Consider the following 7241-nt stretch of genomic DNA (forward strand, 5'->3'; position numbering starts at 1 on the left):
GGCTGGCACTGCTGGAACATAGGGCACCAAGTATCTAGGCTGCACACAGCACAGGGACCCTGGGCCTGGCCCACGGCCCACAAAACCACTTTCACCCTGTAGGCTTCAGGGTCTGTGAGGAAAGGGGCTGCCATGAAGACCTATGACATGCCCTGGAGACATTTTTCCCCATTGTTTTCGGGATTAACATTCGGCTCATTGTTACTTATGCAAATTTCTGCAGCCAGCTTGAATTTCTTCTCAGAAAATGGGTTTTTCTTTTCTACTGCATTGTCAGGCTACATAGTTTCCAAACTTTTATGATCTGTTTCCCTTTTAAAATGTAATGCTTTTAACAGCACCTAAGTCACCTCTGGAATGCTTGGCTGCTTAACATTTCTTCTGCCAGATACCCTAGATAATCTCTCTCAAGTTCAAAGTTCCACAAATCTCTAGGGCAGGGGCAAAATGCCACCAGTCTCTTTGCTAAAACATAGTTAGAGTCACCTTTGCTCCAGTTCCCAACAAGTTCCTTATCTCCAACTGAGACCACTTCAGTCAGCCTGGACTTAATGTCCATATTGCTATCAGAATTTTGGGCAAAGCCATTCAACAAATCTCTAGGAAGTTCCAAACTTTTCCACATTTTCCTGTTTTCTTCTGAGCCCTCCAAACAGTTCCAACCTCTGCCTGTTCCCTAGTTCCAAAGTCGCTTCCACATTTTCAGGTATCTTTTCAGCAGCGCCCCATTCTATTGGTACAAATTTACCGTATTAGTCCATTTTCATGCTGCTGATAAAGACATACCCAAGACTGGGCAATTTACAAAAAGAAAGAGATTTATTGGACCTATAGGTCCATATGGCTGGGGAGGCCTCACAATCACGGTGGAAGGCGAGAAGGAGCAAGTCACATATTGTGTGGATGCCAGCAGGCAAAAAGAGAACTTGTGCAGAGAAACTCCCATTTTTAAAACCATCAGTTCTCCTGAGACCTTGTCACTATCACCAGAACAGCACAGGAAAGACCTGCCCCCGTGATTCAATCATCTCCCACCAGGTCCCTCCTACAACACATAGGAATTATGGGAGCTACAAGATGAGACTTGGGTGGGGACACAGCTAAACCATATCAGATACCTTTGTGCTGTGTGGTTCACTGACTTAATGACTCAGATCTGGAACTCCCTGTCACCCCTGGTGCCCCCTTCACTCATTTACCTCACCTGCCTGGCCCCTGGCGGCACCTAAGTTACAGCCCATGAAATTCTGGCAGTTTCTAAGCCTCAGACAATTTCATACAACTCTGCTTTCATGAGGAAGTCAGTGGCCCAGAAAGCTAGCTGCAGGGATGGTCTTGCCCATAAACACAGACCTAGTCAGAGGCAGAGCCAAGTATCCTGAAGAGTTCTCCCTGTCCCACCAAGCTACCTCCATGCCTACTGCTGTGTTGCACTGACAATGCCGGTAGCTATTTTCTGACTTTATAAGGTTTCCAGAATTATGTCAAGACATGACCAAAACAGGGTTTTTACTTCCTAGAGTATCTTGTGAAAATGTTCCTCTTTGATAAGCTAAACACTTTAAAGTAGAGGGCATGCAGTTTTGGAGACATTTCATCTTATATTACAGTCATGTCTATATGGGCTTCCATGCCTATGACTTATACAATGCTTCCCTGACCCTTGCAGTTGTCTACAAACTTCCCCAGCTTTTTCTAAATGCCTTTTGTTCGATTTATTCTCTTCAATGAAGCTCAAAAACTAAGTTCAGAGTTACTTACAGACTTGCATTTTTTTTTCTAGACAGAGTCTTGCTCTGTCACCCAGGCTGGAGTGCAGTGGTGCGATCTTGGCTCACTGCAACCTCCGCCTCCTGAGTTCAAGCGATTCTCCTGCCTCAGCCTCCTGAGTAGCTGGGATTCTAGGTGCCCACCACCATGCCTGGCTAATTTTTGTATTTTCAGTAGAGGCGGGGTTTAACCGTGTTGGCCAGGTTGGTCTCGAACTCCTGACCTCGTGATCCGCCCTCCTCAGCCTCCCAAAGTGCTAGGATTACAGACATGAGCCGCCATGCCTGGCCCAGACTTACATTTTTAAGAATTGCTAGGAACTTAAGGAAAGTAGAATATAGTGGCAGAAAACTTCTGGAAAAGGAAAAAACACAATAATTTATTTGAATTTTTGTCATTGCCATCCAATCTGAGGAATGATTTTATTTAAAAAAGAACAGCAGGCTGCCTTTTCCAATCTTGTCAAGACAGCACATTTCCTACCAATGGAATTATTGGAGAGATTCTGTGTACTGTTGTGCAGATTGTGCACTGCATAACTCCAGAGGGCACCATTCACATTGCCATCTATGTGAATGGTGCCAAATGGTCCCTCCTGGCAGAGACCTGTTGTATAGTTCACAATCCTGGCGCTATACAGGGCACAATCTGTGCAGCCACGTGCTGAGGTCCTGACTGACACCCTCTGTGTGACTTTTCTCTGATAAAGACACCATCCCTCTGCTGCAGTTAGGTTTGCTTCATTTGCCAATGTCTACGGATGGTTCAGGATAATCTTCATTTCAAACATACATTCACCTACTTTCTGTAAGCACTATAGTGTTTGTCAAGCCATGTGTCCTGGTTTCAAGTTTGGAAAGTAGGTCGTTGGAGATATCTTTTAAGTGCGATTTTGCCTATATTTTGCCATTTCATTTTTTTTTTAATTGAGGAAAATGTAGAAAACAAATATAATCTCATGGTTTGCTAGAAAATGAAAACATTTAATATGTTAATTTTTTAAAGGAAATATTTTCATTAAAATATAGCTCTGTAAGTGAAAGTGAGAAGAAAATAATTTTAGATGTACATAGAATCCATCTCCAAAGTATCTACACGTATAGACTAGTAAGTTAAGATTAACCCATTGGCTCTACAGAAATAAAAGAGAACTACTATGCATCCAAGAAGGCCAACCTGCCTAACAGAGATAGACCTTGATTTTTAATTAGTGGAGGAACCAACTTTGTATCACCAACAAGGAAGGTGATGAAAAGATTCAGAGACATTTTTATACTATATTCCTCATTGTTTCTAGAATGCAATCCATAGTCTTCAAGCTGGAAGTAGCTTTTTAGTTCACTCATTATTTTTTCATTTAATTAATTGTTACTATTTGCCAAACACTGTGATCATGTGTCTGGGCTCCTTCATGAGGAAACTGTGGTCATAAAGTTGGTTAGAGATAGGGCCAGAAACAAACCCCAGATGTTCTGTATCCAGGACACTTTACCCCACAGGGCTGTTAAATATCTCCATGTAGTTATATTCAGGTGATGAAATAGGAGAACATCTGTGTACTGCATGTGACCTGCATGTAATTCATGTAATAAAGATGAAATACAAACCCTTTGCCAGCCATTTCTTTATTACTCTAAATGCCACAACTTAAGGTTCAGCATCAGGGCTAATAATATAAGGATTAGTCTGGAAATTCTGCAAATAAATATTTTCCTGTCTATTCATACTCTTTGATTCAAATATTTCAATCATGTCCTTTCTCAAATGTTGCCTTTACAGATTAAAATCCTATAAATAGCACTGACCCCTGAGGAACACGATCTTCTTACCCCTATCTTTGAGTATTAATCTAGACAGTTTCCTATTGATATACCCCAAAATAAATACCCCAATCTCATGGTGGCTTTCTTTTTAAAGGATTTGTTTTGGGGGGGTAGGGGGACATACAGCACATAGTTCATAACAATGTGAAATTGCATTTCTGGAAGTATCTATACTCTTCCTTTACACAATTAAATCTCCCTACTTGCTAAATATTGCTGGACTTGGTGGTTAAGGAGGTTGAGCACATGTGAGCAAAGGGGAACAGCTGTTCTTGACAGATGCCTTCTTCACTGCACAGACATAAATACTGCCCAAGGAGCCTCTGCAAGGCAGACTGAGATCTAGTTTGAAGTTGCTGCAAGGAGACCCTTTCTGACATTTTTGCTTGGTAAATTCATTCATATGCACCTTGACCAGAGGATACTGAGCTGAGTGACTAGGACGAGAATTCTGAATGCAAACTACTCAGGTTCAAATCCTGACTCTGCCATCTACCTTACCAGCTTTTTGACACTGGGCAAGTTACTTAATCTCACTGTCTTCAGCCTCCTCATCTGTAAGTAGGGATAATAGTAGTTTCTTCATAGGATCTTTGAGGATGATATGAATTAGATATTATCATTAATAATTCCAGCAACAAATACCTATTAAGCTCCTATTCCATTCCAATTACTGTGAATGAGAGAAATTGTCCCCCACTTCATGGAATTTAGAGTATTTTTTTCACATTAGAAGCCCTGACCCATCTAAGGGTTGGGAAGTCAATGCAGTAAGGTGTGACCAGATTTAGTTTTACATGAATTCGATATGATTTTACAAAGTAAGAGTTTTATGAAACTTTCCTTCCCTTGCATATACTTTTATATGAATGTGTGGCCTGTGTCTTGATATAAAATGTATTTCCTATCATGAGTCTAGTAGAGAAGATTAGCAATTAAACAGCAACCTCAATATGCAGTGAGTGTCATGGGCACATGCGAATGTCACCTGACCCAGTAAGGGCAGGTGTAGAGAATCAGGCAAGCTTTCCCTGAGGAAGTAACATTTAAGCTGAGACTTGAAGGATGAGTAAAAATTTACCAAAAGAAGTGGGGTGGAGGAGGAGAAATAGTTCCTTTAAGAGCAGTGAGTAGACCCGGGTGGGTAGGGGAGTAGTTAATGAAGCAAGGGAGAAACTTGTTCAGATTTGCATTTTAGTAAGGCTACTCTGGCTGCATGAAGAGAATGGGCAGGAATCAGTTGGGAAACTATTTAGTAATTTCAGGACACAGCAGCCCATAGGGTGGGGGCAGTGGGTATTTGAGAGGGACCTTGTACTTAGGTAGATTGACAGGACTTGTTGATTGATGGGGAAAGGTGCTGGAGCCAGAGCATGAAGGTGCTTATCCCACACCTCTGATGTCTAATTTACAAAGGTTTCAGGAGACAAATCTAAGTCTGAAAGCTCCAAGCCCCTAACTTGAAAAAATGTTCCTGTAAACAGGAAGACAGAATCTTTCAATCACTTTGCAAATCATCTCCCTATCCTGCTGGACATATCTGCAGGCTGTTGCTGGGCCTAGGAGTTGGCAGAGCTTCCTGTTCCAAAGTGGGAGGGTTCCTGGCAGGAGATGGAAGGCTGGAAACAGAAAGGAAACTGGGCTAGCCAGGCACCTTGCGTGAAGAGAAAAGAAGGAAAACCTGATACTTTCCCATCTGATCCAGAAATATCTGGTCGGAAAATAATTTAAAAGTACAGGTAATTCAAAGATGTTTATATTTGGCTTTGAAATGCCATGCATTTTTGGCAGTAGACTTTCTTTGCCAAACATTTTTCTTAGGCCTTATTTTGCATTCCCTGAACATGGACCATCTGGGCAACAGGGGGATGAGCCCAGAGCTCAGAGGGAGTCTGGGTGGGTGGCTGAGGAGGTCCTAATGTTCAAAACCTGGAATGAAACCGCAGCTCTCTCTCATCACCCCAGGTGATGATCACACCCCAGGTGATCAGTACTTATCTGTCTATCTGTGTCCTGCCACAAAGCAGGGAGCTTTTTGTGATCTAAGCCATGCCAGGTCATAGGGTGAACTGAAAAACAGCTATCTAATTCCCAGCACATCAAATGTTTCCTACTCACATCTTCCTACTCACAGGGCCACCTCCACCCGCTGGAGTGGCAGGCAGGGCTCCAGAGCAATCTCAAAATCAAACCATATTTGGAGCACAAGACAGGCTGTTTACAGATGTTACCATAAAAGACAATTTAAATAATCATCAGTACCGTTTTACAAAAGAACTGGCCAGACCAGAAGGCCCCTTTTCCAGTTATTCCTAAGATTGCTGCTTCCAGAGGAGTTGAAAGGTTAGATGATCTTCCCTGGGTCAGGTCTACCTAGGACAGGAGAGTCGTGCCTCACAGAAATCACTTCAAAAAGGGTCTCAGCACCACATTCCACTAGGGCTTAGAAGAATCCTCAGGGTGGCAGCCACTCCCTACTTAGGAATCCCATGCATTCCCCTGTTCTTCCATCTGGACTGTGCCACGCCAGGGAAGTCATTTGGTCCAGGCTAGAATTCACTGGGAATAATTAGCAACAGGCCCAAATCTGGAAGTTCAGAGAAATTGGTTCTCTCCAATTTGTTATAAAATTAAGTAATATTTTTCACAATCACCACAGAGAAAACAGCATTTCCTAGTTTCCCAGTTCTTACAGGTCAGAATGGTTGGTTCACAGGAAATTCTTAGTAGGTGCTCTGTGACGCATCTATGTTTTTCCAAGTGTTGGTATTTTTCATTTCACAGAACCTTCTTCCAAAGGAGATTAGCTGCCAGACTCAGGCAGCCCGTACATTTTTGAAAACGCCAGCATAGGTTTCTTTGACTCAGGTACCTGAAATATCTAAGGAAGCAAAGGCAGCGGATGTGCCAGGGGCACCCTCACTTGATATCTACCTCTTCCCCTCCTTTAAGGTCCCCTTGATTGGAGGTGGCGGAAAGAGTCTCTGGTGGCTTGCCCAACCCTTTAGAACATTTGCCCCCACCCGCTTCCTCCGTCTCCTTGGCAGACAGGAGTCCTTTCTCGCACTTACCCTCCATTCCCCATACACACACCTCGCTGAGGTCATCCTCAGCGTGCAGCCCGGAGGGGAAAGGAAACGTGAGCTAAAGCAACAGGTTCCACCCACAGCCTGAACTTGGAAGGGGATGCGGCGGCGGCAGGGCGGCTGGAGCTGTGCAGTGGAGGGAGAGGAAGCGGCGAGGAGGAAGGTGGAAGGGAAATGATGGTGCATGACCACCGAGCACACGTCACTCGGGCTCCCACATGGGCTTGTGTATATGCGTGTGTGAGGGAAGGGAGGTCCTTCACAGGGTCACTCGGGCATTTCCGCGTGGAATAGGAGGTGCCAGGCTCGTGTTCTGGGGTGCTGGGTGGCCTCGGCGGGGTAACGAGTCACGCAGAGACGGCTTGAGGCACGCCAAGAAAATACGGGTGTCGGCGAAAAAATACACCACTTTCCCCAGCGCGCCGCCCTTGCTAACTGGCTAGATCTGCGCCCCTAACGCCCAGTGCCCCCTTCTTTTGGGCCTATCCTGGGCCCCTCCAATCCCATCCCAGCCTGCCTCCCGCTCCCGCCGCTGCCGCGGAAACCCGGACTGCGGACTGCG

Source organism: Mandrillus leucophaeus, unplaced genomic scaffold (genome assembly GCF_000951045.1).
Source record: "Mandrillus leucophaeus isolate KB7577 unplaced genomic scaffold, Mleu.le_1.0 Scaffold1146, whole genome shotgun sequence".
Classification (NCBI taxonomy): domain Eukaryota; kingdom Metazoa; phylum Chordata; class Mammalia; order Primates; family Cercopithecidae; genus Mandrillus; species Mandrillus leucophaeus.